At 40.4% G+C, this 16,626-nt stretch overlaps 1 protein-coding gene and 1 long non-coding RNA gene across 51 annotated transcripts in view; one reads left to right on the forward strand and one right to left on the reverse strand.

Moving 5' to 3' along the window:
* The window catches only part of TRIP12 (thyroid hormone receptor interactor 12), an 80,070-nt gene extending 68,303 nt beyond the window's left edge, over window positions 1-11,767 (reverse strand). For 6 of the 50 annotated variants that reach the window (XM_086844959.1, XM_086844947.1, XM_086844955.1 and 3 more), the window contains exon 1: window positions 11,210-11,404. The gene's annotated coding sequence lies outside the window, so the exon portion shown is untranslated. Of the gene's footprint in view, window positions 1-2,361; window positions 2,592-4,612; window positions 4,765-4,978; window positions 5,047-5,382; window positions 5,458-5,771; window positions 5,834-6,337; window positions 6,390-7,642; window positions 7,676-8,699; window positions 8,775-10,971; window positions 11,161-11,209 lie in introns of those variants that run through there. The other 44 variants (XM_086844957.1, XM_086844938.1, XM_086844920.1 and 41 more) reach the window with 27 other exon arrangements.
* Window positions 11,768-11,865: 98 nt separating this feature from the next.
* Window positions 11,866-15,272, forward strand: LOC111933524 (uncharacterized). The gene is made up of 3 exons (XR_015274721.1): window positions 11,866-11,954; window positions 12,037-12,172; window positions 12,995-15,272. It is a non-coding gene; the product is annotated as an uncharacterized LOC111933524 (long non-coding RNA).
* Window positions 15,273-16,626: the final 1,354 nt, after the last annotated feature.

Genomic DNA, 16,626 nt, shown 5'->3' on the forward strand with positions numbered 1-16,626 from the left:
ATACACACAAAGCAAGAATAGGGGCTCACAAGCCCTGACTCAACTATGTCTCACAGAGTTAGATGAAAACTTCAGGCAATACAGTAGCTTGCATCTTCTCTACATGTCACACTTAGTGATCTCTGAGCAGCATTCCTGAATCCATAGGCACAAAACTGTGGATTCTTGAATTCCTTGACTCAGTTGTTCAAAGCTTAGGCACAGCAGGTTAACATCTTTACAATGCTTTCCCTTAAGGGACATAAGCACACAGATTCATTCCCACAGGAGTAACTATCTTTCCTGGTACAGCTGTAACATTTATGACAACACAGCTAGAACCAGTGCATGAAAAGTGAACACCTGTACATATTTGTTGCGTACTTTTGCGTATTTTTAGTTCACTTTCTCCTCAATTTAGCCTTTAGCTGGCAACTAGGTATTTTACACAAAAATCAGGCATTTAAAGCCCTCCAACCTAAAGCAGTACAAAAAATACAGTAAGGAAGAATTGTCTCCTTGCTTTAAAAAACAAATTATTATTTAAAGAGATATCCTGAGTTCTGACTGTATTTCTAGGAATAGGCCATCTTCCTTTCCTGAGAAACAAATTCTATTTTTTTCAAGTACTTTTCACAGGACAGCCTACCTTCCTTCCCTATGTCAGTAGTGCCATGACATTGTATTTGTTTACTCCATGAACTTACATAGACAGAACAAAAGTTTCAATGTTTAGCAAAAAAGTACTCTTTGATGAGGACTACAGCTTTCACCCAGTGGGCTTCAAAGCTGTGTTACAGCAAACACACTCAAGTAAAAACATTCTACCATTCAGACGTAGCTGAACTTATAATACTCGCAGGTACTCTGAAAGGGCAATCAAAGGCCCAAGGTTCTGAAAAATACTGTCTCTGTAAGTTGTGAGTGCTTAAACATTTTTAACACTTGAAGGCAGACAATAACGTCTAACCTGTAATGGTATTAAATCTTGTAATCAGACTTCAGTAATGACAGAACATCAACAGACTCCAGAAACAAAATATTTTGTTTTTTGACAGAACTCTGGACACTTTGCTACTAATTCCTGGCTAACAAGAGAAAGGTCATTCATTATTTTATTTCTGTTTCGTTAAACCCAAGAGTATTTAAGTTGCTGTTAAATAGCATCCAAACAGATTGCATCATTGCAAAAGTTTAACAGGAAGTGTTTGTAATGATGGAAGACTATTACCCATAAAAGAAAACTATGAACCAAGATGAAAGCTTTATTATTATTACAGACTTGCTTATTTCCAAATAACTACACAGGTGATATAGTTATCTAGACAGAGCTGCTCCCACAAAACTCCCCTTTTTCCAAAATTATCAGAACTTGCAAGTTCCCTTTTCTTGCCTCTGTCCCCCTCCCAAAATATTAAGGATATATCAAAATATGGAACAGTAAATTATTCTGAAGAGCCACTTGCAATGCTGTGAAGTACAATATTACCACACAATATGGAGATGCTGTACTTCAGTACTGAACCCAAAAAGCATTACTGTAAGCCACACCCTGTCAGCTGACCTAACCATTAGTGATTGCATGTTCCAGTTCCTCCCAGAGTGATGCTGCAGGGGAATGGGGGAGGAGGTGTGGAAGAGGAACCAATGCTTAGATGTATACACCATTACAAAATAACTGAGAATTCTCAATGCTTTTGTAAAAACAGTGTTTATCTTGAATATTCTATCCCATCACAGTGGGCCTTTGTCAAGAGACAGGAATTCCACCTGAAAACTAGAAGGGTGATCTTAAAGAAGTTAACTAATAAAACCTGTACTGTTTAGCCTGGCAACAAGATCGTAAACACTTACTGAAAGTGCTAAGAGTAAAACATCAACAGAAGAAAATAAAGAGTATAGTATTGATGCAGTTAGCAGGCAAACAAGAGGAACTTTGAGGCTGGAAATAAGATGATCCTAAATTTTCATACATGACATGCTGAAGGACTATCCCAGGAAGACTGAAGAACTAAGAAGGCAAGTACGAGGTTTCTTACTAAGCCTACTCCCAGAGAGTCTTCATTGTCTTTACAACTGTAAAAGTTGTAAACGCAACACAACACGTTGTGTTATCCTACTATGCCCACCAAAGAGAGGAGATGATCGTGCTGCTCAGGTACAAAAATCTCTTCAAAGGCTCAGTTCCTACAAAAAGTTAGTCCCCCCCACTTTGGATCTTTCGGCTAAAGAAGTAACTAGAACACCATTCTTGCTATTGTAAAAGCCATTCTCTTTCCCAGAAGGTGTAAGAAGTCAGAGAAGACACTGCAAAGAAGCCAACACCTTTATTATCTACAATTTATGAAGCTTTTCCAGTCCTTCTTTTCCCATGGTACCTACCACTGAAGCTCTGTTATGACTGAAGAGAGAAAACTTGATCCCACACCTTCTCCTGGGAAAGGGGAGGCGGAAGACAGCCCTCCACAAAGCAAGTTACTGCAGTAAGCAGCCAGTTCTACGATTTAAAAATAAAAAACCACAAACCATATACCACACTTTTGGATAGGGTTAGTCTGTGCAGAGGTTGTTTATCCAGCTTGATCCTTCTATTGCTGTGTCACTCCATGCCCATATGTTCATGTTTGATATCTGCCACATGGGGGGGGGGGGGGGGGGGGGGGGGGGGGGTGGTGAGGAAACTTGCCAAAGTTAATATATTCCAAAAACCAAACCAGTTATTCCATTTGTGGAAAGAGCTCCATGTAGAAATAGCAGGCAAAAACATACAAGTCCTATGAAAGTGCAGCAGATAAATTTTGTAATTGAATTTCTAACATTCAACTCAAATGATGTTTCAAAATGGGTTACAGAACAGAAAGTCAAAATACTAATTGAACTCTGCTGTTAGATCAATTAGCACTATCACCTGCTATCTGGTTTTGATTTGCTATCTTACTGAGCTGACTTTCCAAACAGCCTGACATCATTTTGGTAAAGGAAAAACAGTATTGCAAACCTGTGTGTCTAAGGAAGAAACCATTCCTTAGCTGAAGGGGAACAGCTTTTAAATTAAAACACACTATACAAATTGGTCATGCAGAGTGATGGCTTACTTCTGATAAGTTTTTAAGATGATCCAACACCACTAAAATAGGATTAAAATTAATTCAATTAAAATTAATTAACTAATACAACAGTACAGATGAATCCTAATAGGGTTTCCAGTAATTGAAAGGTAGATGTGAAACTGCAACAAACAGATGCCACAAACAGAAGCAACACTAGTTTAGCACAGGCAGACTGTTCAGAACAGGTCGAGGAAGTTGACAGTGTTCCTGGTAACACTACAGGTGCTACCAGCAAGAATCACAGCTGGCATTTATGCTTAAGATCTCAATCTGATATAAACCCAAGACTTCATCTGAATAAAAGACATGAACTAAGAAGTTTTGAAAAACAGATGATACAATTGTTTATCCATTGACTTGTTACTTAATAGGAATCTACTTTACTTAAACTACAAGAATAGTTTTAACAGCTTTTGGCTAAGCCTGTGACAGAGGAAAAGCATGCAGGGAATGTACTTTCCTCCAGGCAACCTCTGGAAGCCATGAAGTATAGCAACAAGCATGGTCACTGCTTTGTATTTCGAAAGTGACAGAGATTACTTTGCCTGTTACTTCAGTGGAGTCTCACAGGCAACTTTACATTTAGTTTAAGCGCATTCCCAAAAACTTCTATTTACCTCAAGTTTTTAAATATAAAGTTCTCAGGGTCTAGCCTGAGTTCTTCTCTATAAAGCAAAATAAAGCTGGAATTTTCAGTGCCCATTCTGTTTCAACTCCAGTTTGATTTGGACAATATGCCAAGAACCTCTAAACTATTAAAAAAAAAAATATGGCCATAGTGCTCAAATATGTCAGCATTAACAGAAGGCATTAAAGTGGCACCATTCCTTCACATCATAGATTTCACAAAATTCATCTTTCCTCTTCACAGCTAATCTGAAGAGAGCCCAGCTTCCACCCACTCCATGGAGCATTTAAACATGCCGACTGAGGTGTGCAATGGCATTTCCCATAACACACTTCTTCCAATTCCAGTTACAAAGTGCTGGTGAAAGTTCTGAGGAGCTGTCAAGAGTCAGGTATCCAGCAAGACTATGTTCATTTTTAAGTCTACAAATATAGAGGAGAGCTATAGCAACTTAAGAGCTGCCATTGAGGAAATTTGACGAACATGTATTCCCTATCTTATTTTCGGCAAAGGAATGTATCTGTTCTTCTGACAAGCTTCTTTTAACTGAGTAAGGGAATGAAACAAACTTCTCTAATCCACAATCTTATGGTATAACGCCAGTCTTAATTTTTATTACCAGTCTTTGATTGTAGACTATTATCTGATAATTACAACAGGCAGAATACTGTTGATACAGAATTACCAGAGTAAGATATAGTAGCACTCGTCATCACAAACCTGAAATACACTGTGGAACAGACTACAACAAATCTTTAAAGCACAAGCTGTAACATTTGGAATTGTGGCTTAAAGTTTGCTGAAGTTATGCAGCTTCCATCCCTTTCATTAAATAGATTCATCTGAAATTGTGTTTTCTCCAGCTGTTTAACTTAAAGATCTCATACGTACCTACCTAGCTATGTAGCTGCTTCTCAGGTGCTGTTCACTCAGGCTTATTGACACAGCTTATGACTGCCTGCTGTCCTTGTTCAGCTGAGCGATTTCCTACCTTCCCCTCACCCCTGTACAATGGGGGAGTTCATCAAGCCATCACACCTGAAACAACTGCAAAGCTCAAGACAAGTGAAGTTTTAAGGAGAAATCACAGTTTGCAGTCAGTAAGTTGATTATAAATAAAGTGTATCCTCAAAATGAAGAGGAAGAAAACACTCTCTAAGGAAGGCAGTGTTCCAAGTTTAAATTCAGCATACAGCCTATTAATATGCACCCTCGATTACTTTCTTCATTTGTTCTCTTTAAATGCACAGCCACATCTCACCTGTGATCAGAAGATTCAGTTACACTGCACACACCTTCCAGGACAGGACACTCCCTGCACTGAATAAGCTAATTACATAAGGGATTTGACATTAGAAGACACAGAACATTATTAACTTGGATAAGATTCCATCCTCCAGCCCTGACATTAACCACATCTTACAATATTACCTTGTCCAAAAACACACATCTACCACATATTCCACAAAGGCATATATACTGTAAAGAGAGCTTCTCCTCACTAAGTGCAGGAGTTAAAGTAAGCAACTAATCATTATACCAGTATCACGGACGTGTAATTCAAGTCCCTTGATGAGTGGGTGGGATGCAGGTGTGTGTTTTTCCTTTTCTTCAGGGTTGGAGGGAAGGGGGAGGAGGGCAGGCATGGGGAATATCAGAGCTCACCCTCACTAGTGTTACTATGCATTGCTTACATATTTCCTTTTTTGGTGCTTCAACTCATTTATGTTGCTCCTTATCCTAAAAAAAAACCTCAAATGTTTTCAACTCAGAAGGTACTATACAAGAGTGTATTTTTTATTTCCACACTTATTTACCTGTACTTTTACATCTAAGCAGTCTTGGACTAGAGCAGAGGTACAAAATAGACCTCAAGCACATAAAAGCCCACGTACTGAGAGATCATTTCTCCTGCCCAGAACAGGTCAGACAAACTAGTGCAAGCTCAAAGTAAGGCAAGCAAGACAGAAGACAGATACAGAGAAAAATGAGGGAGAACAAAACACCATACATGCTTTCTAAAAGCAAACATAGTTAAATCTACACCTAGTTACCTTGGGGCATGAGTTTGTCACAGACACATTTTTCCTAAGAGTTTTACTATTAAAAGCTACACCTGAAAATCAAGGTAAAAAATTAAGTTACTGCTCTGCATTAATACAAATTGATATTAACCATGCTTCAAACAGCCAGCCACAAAACTGAAGGAGGTGCACACTGCTCATATTAAGTCTAATGCCCACCTCAGGGCTTGACAGCCTCCTGAAAGTTTAACATTTTTGTTCCCAAAAATAAAATGCATACATCAGAAAATAAAGAACATGTTTGTATTCTTTTATTTCCAGCTTTACAGAAGTCTAGCAACTATTTGCCATTGCCCTTCTTTACACTAAGTTTAGTTATTTGGACTTCATGCAATACAACACAAGTTGCCAGCAACAAGTTGCTCTGAAAGCAGAACAGATGTCAAATATACCTTGCCTTTCAGGTCTTAAAAAAAAAACTATCAAGCTATCTTATTCAAAAAGTACCAGGGACCTCAGCTTCCATTTTGAAACACCAAGTTGCTCCCTACAACTCAAGGTTCACATTCCAGAAGATGAGTCAGATCCTTTCATACCTTTTATGAAGGTCAGACCTCTGCAGTTCAGCATGTGTCTTTATTGTGGACACTATCAAAGCAAATAATTCAGAAAACACTTGAGAAAAATGCGATTTCCCCCCGCCCAGTCCATGATCCAGCATCATATTACTACACACTGATAGAACCACACTGACAGAATCCAGTTTCCTCTGCACGCATACCTCTGTATGTTTGTAAGGTTTGGGGTTTTTTCTCTTTACCTATCACTCAAGAAAATGGAGCCCTTTTTATCAGGTTGCAATCAATGAAAAACTATTCAAGGATAGAAGTCAAATGTGAGAAGGGCCGATTAACTTCCTGAGGTCCTTTCCAAACAGGCTTACTGTATGAATCCTAACAAGACAGGCTTCTCTGGAGCAACTGAGGTCAACTATGGCTTCTCAGACATCTTCAATATTGAAGTCCAGTATTAAACTATCATGATTAACTTTTTTCATTATACACCTAAGTTTCCCATTTCTTCTGTAACAAAAATAGTATTTCCATTTTTCCTTCTAGAGTTGACCATCTACTGCTCTCAAGGCATTTTGCTGCCATATTTGAACCAAGTATCCTCATGAGTCAAGTTAGATTAGCAAGAGTCACTACCTTGCAAGACAAGCCTCATCACAGACAAGGAGAATGAACATAATGGTTCTGGGCGCTTGAACCCTGGGTGCCAAACAGATTTGAAGGAGAATATGACTGCATATTTACACAGTTGGACTCTACCAACTCAATGGCAGGATTAGGAGAACAATTGCTCCTCAAACTGAACTTCGTATTAAACCAACCATTGCTGGTATCCAAAAGCAGGCAGGAGAAGCCAGTTGACTTAGCCCTGTCCTCCACAGACACTGTACATTTGATACATAGCTAAAATTTCTTTATTTACAGAAGATAGCTTTGAAGCATTAATTCAGCTACTGTTTTGTTAAAAAAAGTGATCCTGAGACAAGTGGCTACATACAGGCATTTTTTTCGTTATTGCTGACAACTGAGAACTCTGAAATAGTTTTGCTCCTTGAGAAGCACTTCATCCCATATAAATTGAAAAAAAATACATCACTAGGAAAAAAGTTATTACTTTGTTTTGCAGTTACCAACCTCATGTCCTAAGTTAAAACTGAGCTATGCAAACTCTCAGCAAGAAGTCTGCCAAAAATCTGTTGTGATACTCTGTAGTGATTAAAATATTAAGAGCACATTTAAAATATTACTTCTTCAGAAAACTAAGCATATTCAGTGAAAGCTAATATGCTACTCTAGCAAAAAAAAGGAAAAAATCCAATGTACTACTACCTTCAGAGTCAGTACTGAATGGGGCAGTGACACCTTGATGAAAAGAGAATAACAGAGTCAACAAAGTGCTTTTTAGGGAGTGTTACTAATTTGACAAGTGATGAACAGGACACTGATCATCCAACAGGCCAACAGGAGATCCCAGAAACATTCTGTGTTAAGTTTTTGCCAATGCCATACTTTGCTATGTTGTGCAACTTCAGTATTTGATTATACTTTGTCACAATAATTTAGCCCCAGTGTGACAAGACAGATCCATGATCAAAAGTGCTCTGTGTGATGTTTACCAATTAGTTTATTAGAAAATATGGCATGGTTATAAATACAATATTAACACAGAGAGCTGTGAGATTCTTTCGGCTACAAATTAGGTACAAACATGTAGTTTATTTAACTTTCCTACTTCTGCTTCAGCTTCACCACTTAGAAGCAAAATTAATTTAGTCAGGTTATGTTTCTGGACTGCTGCAGAGTAAGTAACTGTGCTTATCAGTGATGTAAGGATCCACATGGAAATTCATCATGTCTCCACTGACAGTATTAAAGACAAATGCATTTTATTTTTGCTACACTGCTGCAGAAGGAATAGTGTTGTTGTCACCTATAGCTTTAGGCCTCAAATTTAGGAATGATTTTTTAAGAACAAGTTTTCATCAGTTTTTTTTTCTGTGATATCCGACTGATATCTTCAAACCCAGAGCATAAAGTACAATATAAAAAGGAAAACTAAAAAAAAAAAAACCAACTAAGCAAAAAGAAACACAAAAAAAGAAAACAAAAAAAAAACAAATAAACAACAAAAATTTGTACATGATTCCTGATTAGGAATGACAGCTTTGATTATTCATTTACTGGGAAGATGCAAAATATTTCCCCTAATGGTCACTTTGACCTGAAAAACTTGTGCAAGACATAAAAAGACCCCATTTTCATAAGCGCTTACTCAACAGGTTGGCACTCCTACTGAAGTAGATCTCTATATTAATAAGCAGTAATGTCACACTGTGGATGACCTACAGTCTTTCTACTAACAGCTAAGACATGTTTAGGTTCCTACCTATGAAACCATCTGGAGACTGAAGACTTAAAGGTTGTTAATTCAAGTTTACTACTCATTTTTCTCAGAAAGACCCTAAGAATGGAAAAAAAAAAAATCTGATTACCTATATTTCTAACACACCAATAAGATACACCAAACAATAAAAATTAAAAATACTTTTACATATACAATCAAAATAATTGATCCACTCACGATCAGCTGCATTTTACAAACATAGAAACTACTAAAAGTTAAAACCATGTATATTACAAAAAACTTTAAGCATTATTTACAGAATTTATTCACCAGACCACTGTTTTAAAACTTCTAGTTTAAATAGAACATATTTTGTTAAAGTATCAGCTGCAAAAATTGAATTACTAATATTTTCATAAATATATTTAAGTCTTATCAGTATTTATTAAGTAGGCCACCAAACAGTAGAAAGCTCTAGTTATTTTCCAGTGAAAACTTGTTTAAAAACTTTTAATTTAACAAAAATCTTTAAATAAATCTCAGAAACCTGAGAAATTGAATTTAAAAAAAAAAAACAAAAAAAAACCCACCAGAAGAACAACCAATCCAAACCAAAATCCCAACGCTGTACAATTGGAAGTAATTTTGGGAGTGAAAGAAAAGAGAACTGGAAAGGAAAGACTATACCAGAGATAAACAGAAATAATCACAGCAATGCTTGCTAGCTTTTAAAGTCTTACAAAAGTATATACATATATGTCAATTCCCACAAGAAAATATTGAAAAAATAATTTAAGTACTCAGAATTCCTTTTCTTTCTCCTTATGATAGATATACTTCAAATTTACCAGCTGGTAACTACTCAACTCCTCTTTATGGCTACCTTTAAAGCATCAAGAAGCTCAAAATTTGTATTACACACAACACAAACTGTAGAAACTACTCTGTTTGAGTAAAGTTTTGCATTACAGTGCTAGAAGCTCTGAATCAATATTATTTCTGCTGAACAAGACAGGAAGAAAAAAAAAACAACAACCTTAACTGTCTTTTTAGGGAAAAAAAAGGATTTAAAATAAAATTGTTACTGGATTGCTACACATAATAAAAACACTCCCAAAACAAACTACACACTCTCTGAAAGCGTTCCTAAGTTCCATGCCAGACTTACAGAATAAATTTAGGCCAGTACCAAGCACTCATTTCTTCCCCGTGTGTAAATGCGACACAATCAGGCCTCACATGCAGGCCTCTCTCTCCAACACAGGCAGGACCTTTGTTCGATACGTCGATGTTTTTCCCCCAAAGCCCTTGACATAACTTTCCATTCTTTCCCCTATTATTTTCCGGTTCCCCGTCTAGACTTCGGGACTCCCGAGCCGTGCAAACCCCCGCCTGCCGGAGAGCCGTGCACTCGGAAGGGGGAAGGGGGAACAATAAAAAAGTTGGACACAGGAAGACGGGCCTGTAGGTCTGGCAAGAGCCCCGGCCTCGGTTCCTTCCCTTCCCCGGATCACCGGGGCAGCAGCCGGGAGCCCCAGTGCCACCAGCCCCCCCAAACTTGTCCCACTACCCAGCCCCCCGGGAAAAGGGAAGGAGGAAGAGCCAGGCAGGAAAGGCAGAACCCAGCGTTTGATCAGCCTCCAAGTACGACGCATTATGCAAGCAAACGCAAGAACCAGGCAACTTGCTTCTTGACTGAAAACAAGAAAAACATCAGCTCGAAAACATTTAGCTTCGAAAATAATCCCTTTCGTGGGCAGCCAGCTTTGTGACTCCGACCCCACGGGCGCCTCCGTTTTCTGCCCACCTTCTTCCTCCCCCCAAAAAAGCTTGTGAAATATGGACGTCGGCCGATTGTTTAGCATTTTTACCGAGCTGGGCAGGATGGAAAGAAAAAGAAATTGCTATTTTTTCCTTTAAGATATTCCTTAGCTTCTTTAGAGGGAAAAAAATAATAATAAAAATGGGGTGGGAAAGAAAGAACCACAGAGGAAAAGGGGGCCAAGCGGAGTGGGGGAGGGAAGACGGGGAAGGGCATCGAAATCGGCACGGCAGTGTCAACACTGACACTGCCCTTTTGTATCAGCAGCTACACAGGGCCCACGGAGGGGCGGCCGCGCTGCCGGCCCCCTCCCCGCCGGGCGGCCCGGGAGAGGCCAGGTGGCCCCCGGCACCCCTGCCCGGGGTGGGGGGGCGAGAGATGTCCCTGCAGCAGGCTCGGGGACCGCCTGGCCATTTTGTCAGCTCCGTTTCCACCCCTTCACTCCACGGGGAGGGCCCCATTCCAGCCCTCCGGGCCGCCCCACACACTCACCAGCGCGGCGCCGTGTCGTTCCCGGCTCCCCTTCGCCCCCCCACCCTCATCTGCAACAATGCTCCGGGATGGCGCCGCTCCCCTCCCCCTGCCCCGGGCCGCCAGGAAGGGCAGCTCGACTAATGCCAGGATGACACAACAGGCCCGGCCCGGAGTCGCCGTGGGGCCCAGCGAGCGCCCCGCCGCCCCGCGCCCGCCCCCCCGGCGCCCCCCGACCGAGCGGAGGGGCCCCGGGTACCTAGTTTGTCCCGGTGCGGCCTCCGCAGACGCTCCGTGCCTCCCTCCTCCCGGCAGCAGCCGCCTCGCTTCCCTTCAATTATCAGCTGAAGCCGCAGCACCGAGCGACGCCTCGTCCGCCGCCTCCGCCGCCGAACCCCTTCCAGCGGCGCGAGGGGGAGGCCGCCGGACTACTTTCTCCTGGTGCCGGGGCCCCGCCGGGGCCCGCGCGCGCCCCGGGTCGGCGGGCGGCCCCTGCCCCGGCTGCCGCCCCCCGCGCAGCCCCCGCCGCGGCCCGGAGCGCGGCCCGCTCGCTGCGCTCGGCGGAGCCGCTGGCGGCGGTCGGTATCCCTCCGCCGGGGTCGTCACCTCGGGTCCGCGGGAATGTTCCCCCTCGGGGCGGCCGGGGGGCGGCCGGGTCGCGGGTCGCTGGTGGCACCGGCGGCGGGGGTCAGACCCTGCCCGGCACCGCGGGGCCGCCGCGGCTGCTCCTTTAAGAGGGGGCCGGGCTAGCGGTGACCCCGCGCGATGTCCGCCCCTTCCTGGTTACCATGGAGACCGCCCGCCAGCGTCCCAAAATGGCGGCGGCGGAGCCGCGCGGGGCTGCCGCTCTCTCCGCCGCCCAGGAAGGAAGGAGGGCAGACCAGCAGCCTGAGGCGGCAGCGCCCTTAGCGAGGGCTTGTCCTTGGGGAAGGAGCCCCTCCGCGCCGGGGCAGGACGAGGGGCTCCCTTAACGCCGCCAGGAAGCGGCCCGGGAGGAGCCACCAGTAAGTGCCGCTGGCCTGGTCTCCTGAGGGCTGGGGAACGCCTGGCTGCGTGAGGGCTGGCCACCAAAATGGGTATTTCCAGGCATGGGCGAAAGTTCGTCTAGACGAGGAGCCTCAATATGTGGGAGATTCCTTCTACGTGGACTTTCCTGAGCCTGTGAGATGGGGCTCTGGGTGAGGAACCAGAGGAAAGGAGGAAATAGAAATGTTTCAAAATGGTGAGTTAGTAGCCTTGCGAAGTAGTATATACACAACGTGATTTTGTACCCATAAAACAGACATAAGTCTACTCTCAGAAATTACATAACTCTAGTCTCAGAAAATGCCTCACAAATAAATGTGATGCAACATTTAATGCAAATAAATAACAAATCCTTAAGTATTCCTTCTAAAGAAAAATAAATTTAGCTGCCCTTTCGGGGTAATCAGACTTAAGGCAGAGGGGTAAGCAATAATCTAACATGTCATTCCAAGAACATAAAATTAACATCTGGGAATGGGAAGGCTGTATATATTTTCCACATTGTACCTGAAGATGTTTGGTGTCCTGCCATTCACCAGTGTAGATAACTGGTTTTTCTAACACAGAAATACTACATATATAATGCTAAATATCCTGGAAGAGTTTTTTTAACCTTTGCTTTAAAAAATCCCACAAAATGTGTGATATGAGTATTTTTTAGAGTAATCTAGTAGAATCATCAATGAGAAATGTTGGACAGTAAACAAGCAAAATTTAACAAATATGATTATGAGTTGATAAGATTATGAAATAAAAATGAAAATATACTATAATCTCTGTTTCATTTTTACCCATTTTTTACTTAGTTTACTTACTTTATTAGAGTGACAAATACAAACGCTTGTCTCAAGCTGAACATACTGATTTAGAAGATGTAAAGTTTCAGAAACCTTTCTGAGAAAGTTTTTTAAATGTCTCGACAGAAAAAAAAAAAAACCCACAACATTTTTAAACTAGAAGGAAGTTTTCAGTTTGTGTTCATAAAGTAAGCCAAAATAATGAACATATGTTCTTTCAGGGAAGAACTGCTGCACAATAACGGGGAAATGTGCTTTTGAGTAGCTGAAGTCTTGTAGTGGGTCTGTCCCACTGACCTCTAGGAATCCTACCAGTGCCCTGCTTGTCTGTGGAATGTGACTGAGTGTTGTGGGGTCTTTGCTATTCATTGTCACACTCAGATAATAAAAATAAGATGATTGTTATTATTATTATTATTTCTGTCTTCAGGTTTTTGGATCTCATGTCTGTTTCCTGTCACACACTTCAGGTATCTATTCTTGAGTTTGTTTTCAGCTGCCCAAATATATCCTGAAAACAAACCAAAGTCAGTTAACATAAACCATGCAAAAAAAGCTTCATAACTGTCACTGTAAGTTCAAAATGTTCTGCAAATGTTCATTGTACAAAGCATTACCAGGAACTTGATGTCATTAAAAATCATTTGGTTAGAGTGTTTGAAAAATTCAGCTGTGATTTTATGGCAATAAGATCATTTGAGTATTGTGCACTATGTGGATGTATGTATTTGAATATATCACTGTATTTTCTGAAGCTAATGTATCTGATTCCAGCAAAATTTCCCAATTCGCTCAAATTTTAATTCTTTACTCCTCAAAACACCCTCACATAAGTAGTGTCTCCAGTTTTAACTTCTGTATATGTAAAATTTCTATATGCTAGTTAACCTTTCTACAGGCTGTAGAATCTCCTGAGAAGAGACCTGTCAAAAATAGCAGTAGAAGGTATATGCATCACTGATGTTCCAAATTGTGTCTCACATAAAATATATTTAGCCATCCTGGGTTAGCATGGAGCAGGCCTCATTGTTGGTTCACATTCCCAGTGTGCTATTTTGCAGTCTCCTAATAAATAACAGTCTTTGCCTGAAAGGCCTCACAGTCTAAGCCTCCAACCTGGCACAGGGTTACATGAGTGCTGAAACCTGCTCCTTTTAGAATAGCCCCTTTCTTGGAAGTGAGTGATTTCAGAACTGTCTGTTGTTTTTCTTTAAAAGCAAAAAGGGGGGTTTGTGGCTGCATAGTGGATTTATATGAAAGCTCCCATAATTCTGTCCAATGTTGCCTTTCTTTGAATGGTCTACTTGGAATTTACACAAGCAGTAAATTCAGCTCCTTCAAGATGAAGTTATCAATTTACTGGGCACGTGTTATAAAGCTCCAAGGCTTGTGTACCTGTGGTCATGGCCAGGATTTCCAGATATGAGCTTACTATAAAGTCAAACTGTCACAGAACCATAACCCTGTACAAATACAGAAGATCTTGAGAATATGTTAGGGCAAGAAACTTAGTTGCATAAATGAGCATTCACAGAATACATTGTGAATGGATTGTGTGGAAGGAGAGATCTTCCAAGCCATCAGTGAAAATATTTTTTTTCAAGTAGTTATTTTAAGTCAGCAATCATAATTTTACAAATGCACAGAAACTCTTCCACATACTTCCCCTGTGTGGGCCTCTGCCAGTTCCACTGCAGAAATATAAGACTGAAAGAGACAACTTCAGGTCATCCAGTCCCAGTGCCTGCTGTTTCATCCAGCTGCATAATAGATCTTCATAGCATAAATGGGATTTGATGTGTTTCAAAGGTAGTGAAGATTTTCTTCCTCTGCTGCTTCACACAGAACTGCTCCAGATCATCACTTCTCTGATGGTTAGAAGTATAGTTATGCAGATTAATTTACATTTATTTTGTTTTGATATCTTGTGTGTAGGTAACAATGTTCTGTATATATGTGTGTATATATATATTTATGATATATTGGATATATTTAATAAATATGCACTCTGCATAGGGTTTGTTTTGTTTTTTCAGACTCTGCTTGTGAAACAGGCTCACTGCTTCTTGGTCACTCTCATCTTTTCATTGCACTTATTCCCATTAATACTTTCATTCTTAATAAGCCTAACAAGTACCATGTGCAAAAGCATTGTTCCTTCCTTATGTCTTCTGGAAAATCCTGGGTGATGTAAATTTTAGGACTGTGTTTAAGCTTCTCTACCAAAATCACATTGATGACTCTTGATCATCTTTTGATTAGTTATTATTCCAATGTCCTTCTCCTCTGTCAACTTTCAATTTATAACCTTTTGGTTTATGGCAGAAATTATTTCCCCATGAATGACTTTACCATTTGTACCTTTCAATTTTGTATTTTATTTTATTTTTTATTTGTTTTCTTTTTTCTCTCTGGAACTGCTCTGAGTTGTTATGAAGGAGAAGTTGGTGTACGTGTCAGAATAAACATAATAAATAAAAACAATGCTTGGCCATAAAATGTGTTCTATGAATCCTGCCAGTATTCATGGGAATGGTGAATAGTTTTCATTTTATTTGAGTGCATGTACTATTACACAGAACAGGAATCTTTTTGTTCAAGACTGACATGAGGGATTGCAATTTGTTTCATGTGTACCTTTTACTATACATGTTTTTGAATCTTGAAATGTAAAATTAATATTTGATATGTCAGTTATAATTTGGCAAGGTTTATCACAAAAAACAATAGATGTTATCTGTTTGTACAAGGCAAGCGATGGCTTTAAGCTGAAACCCTGTGGCTTTCAACATTAAATGTAAGATGGCTTGAGAGAGCCACACAAATAACCTTTCAAAACATCTCTTATAAATTGTCTAACAGATGATAAGTACAGGTTTTGAAAAGTGCAAGAGAGGAATCCAGATGGTGGGGTAGTGTAGGAAAGATCAGTCACTCATTTTGGTCAAACAAGGAATATGGACACACATCCCCCACCCTCAAAAAAAAAGTCTGGTGCTTAATCTGCTTATAGGGCAGGCTGATAACTGGAGTGATGAGGCTGGTAACAAAAGAAATGTAATGGGAAAATGATTCGCTCAACGTGTAATTAATACTAGCATCTGTCACCATTTAATGAATGCTACACTAATCAGAAGATTTTGTCATGTTAGTAAAATGTTCAGCTACTTACCCACAAAAAAGACTGGCATGGTACATTCACAAGGCTGCCATGGTTCTGTGCAGTATTCCACACATGATCTGCTCACAGAACAGCCAGGATAACTGAACTCTGTCAAATATGCAACTGCAGAATTGTGTGTTTGGCCAGAGATCAGCAACTTGGTTCTCTAAAAGATGTACACAGGACATGTAGGTGAGCAAACAGTGTAAGTAACCGGGCAAACAGTTCTGATGAATGTTCTTGTTCTTTACCCCTCATTGCTCCTATTGTTTAGTGTTCGCCTCTACGTCTTCAATCAGTTTCTGATTAAATCAATACATTCTAAGCACAGCCCATTATTTTGGATACTGAGTACTACAGTATTTTCTTAAAAGATCCTATAATTAGTTGTTTCAATTTTAAAAATACAGGGTTTTTTAGTTGTAATTCTGGCTTTTTTAGTTGTAAGTAAAAATTCTGAACCTGCAGCACTTAAAGATTTAAGAACCTTTTTCTTTTAAAAATCCTTTTTCAATAAACAGCCTAATTCTGTAACTCATCTCTTTAAGTCCTGCACTACAAAAACCCAAACGAAAAACCACCACTACACCACTAACCCGAACAAAAATTAAAGAAAACAAAACAAAATACCCTAACAACTTCTCATTTTCAATAGAATTTCCATTTTACTAGACATTAATAAATGATCCT

This window comes from Cyanistes caeruleus, chromosome 10 (assembly GCF_971803275.1).
Source record: "Cyanistes caeruleus chromosome 10, bCyaCae1.hap1.1, whole genome shotgun sequence".
Classification (NCBI taxonomy): domain Eukaryota; kingdom Metazoa; phylum Chordata; class Aves; order Passeriformes; family Paridae; genus Cyanistes; species Cyanistes caeruleus.